Source organism: Salmo salar, chromosome 10 (genome assembly GCF_965601325.2).
Source record: "Salmo salar chromosome 10, fSalSal1, whole genome shotgun sequence".
Taxonomy (NCBI): Eukaryota; Metazoa; Chordata; class Actinopteri; order Salmoniformes; family Salmonidae; genus Salmo; species Salmo salar.
This window is the reverse complement of record NC_138300.1, coordinates 34,056,546-34,058,492: the sequence shown is the minus strand read 5'-3', so window position 1 is coordinate 34,058,492 and position 1,947 is coordinate 34,056,546.

Genomic DNA, 1,947 nt, shown 5'->3' with positions numbered 1-1,947 from the left:
CAGTATGTGCGTTCGTGTACTGTCTGTCAAATTTATCCTGAGGTGACAATACTTTCCCAGCCTAGGCTATTCTGCATGTGTATTCTGCTGGCACAGCTCAGAATGGTGAGGGCAATGTAAAGAAAACATTTTAATTCATGCAGATATAATACCTGTACAACTACTTTGGAGCCTTGATACTAAACGTGCCAAGTTTGTAACTGTTTTGTGTTCAGTTATTTGTTGGGAGTGGGCATCTTTACTGGCATCTGTTGAGGTTTATTTTACCTCTGACCCACAATGTGCCAGGAAGTAAAGCTGAAAATGTTCTGACTATTTATTACAACCCACCATTAAGGATGAGTTCAAAGAACAGCATCTCTACATAACCTTGAGGACATCTCAGAGCATGTAATTGCACACACACTCTTGTAACAGTGCATTCTCACTACCACAGCAGTCAGAGCTGCTGGTGACCGTGGAACTGTTAAAGAGGATAGAGGTGCTTCCCTAGGAGTGTGTGTAAGTGTTCATGAATGAATATTTGTCCTCAATCAACGACAGCACTCTGTTTAATTATAGCATACCAGAGGAAATGTTTTGCAGCTTAAGAGGAGCTTGTTTTCCACTTCCACACAAACTACTGTGGAATAAATATACAACCTCAAAACTCTCATCCGTCCGTCCGTTAGTCGGAACTCTGAGCCGTAGTTCTGCAGGATCTGGTAGTTCCGTTTTATGGGTTTCAGGCAACTGTATGCAATTCCACTCATTGACTCTAGATGCCTCTGTACCTCTGCAGTTTTAATGGAGAACACACATCTACTGTACATGTCTTACTCTGGTCCTGTGAGGAACTGGTGTGCATTTTATAGTGCACATGCATGCGTGCGTGTCTGTGAACCCATGTCTGTCTGTCTGTCTGTCTGTCTGTCTGTCTGTCTGTCTGTCTGTCTGTCTGTCTGTCTGTGATTATGTCAGAATTCCGGTAATGTCTATTTTTTGGTAAAATAATACAAAATACTAAAAGAAAAGCTGCAAATGTGTCGACGCAAATGTGTTTGTTGGTCAGTGGTTGAAAAAGTACCCAATAGTCATACTTGAGTAAAAGTAGAGATATCTTAATAGAAAATGAAGTAAAAGTGAAAGTCATCCAGTAAAATACTACTTGAGGAAAAGTCTAAAAGTATTTGGTCTTAAATATACTTAAGTATAAAAAGTAAATGAAATTACTAAAATATACTTAAGTATCAAAAGTAAAAGTATGAATAATAAAGATTCCTTATATTAAGCAAACCACACGGCACAATCCTTTAATTTTTTTTTTAATATATTTTTTACAGATCGCCAGGGGCACACTCCAACATTCCGACATAATTTACAAACAAAGCATTTGTGTTCAGTGAGTCTGCCAGATCAGAGGCATTAGGAATGACCAGGGATGTTCTCTTGATAAGTGTGTGAATTGGACCATTTTCTGTCCTGCTAAGCAAGACTGTAAAGCAACACAAACGTAGGCACAGACACATGCATACACATACGCACAATAACATATGTACTATACACACACGTACGCACGGATTTTGTATTGCAGATATGTGGTAGTGGTGGAGTAGGGGCCTGAGAGCACACAGTATGTTGTGAAATCTGTGCATGTATTGTAATGTTAAGATTGTATAAACTGCCTTAATTTTGGTGGACCACAAGAAGAGTAGCTGCTGCCTTGGCAGCATCTAATGGGGATCCATAATAAATACAAATACAATGCCCCTTTCAAAAAATGTAGAACTAAGAACAGATTTAGCCCTTGCTTCACTCCAGACTTGACTGCCCTTGACCAGCACAAAAACATCCTGTGGCGTACTGCACTAGCATCGAATAGTCCCCGCGATATGCAACTTTTCAGGGAAATCAGGAACCAATATACACAGTTAGTTAGGAAAGCAAAGGCTAGCTTTTTCAAACAGG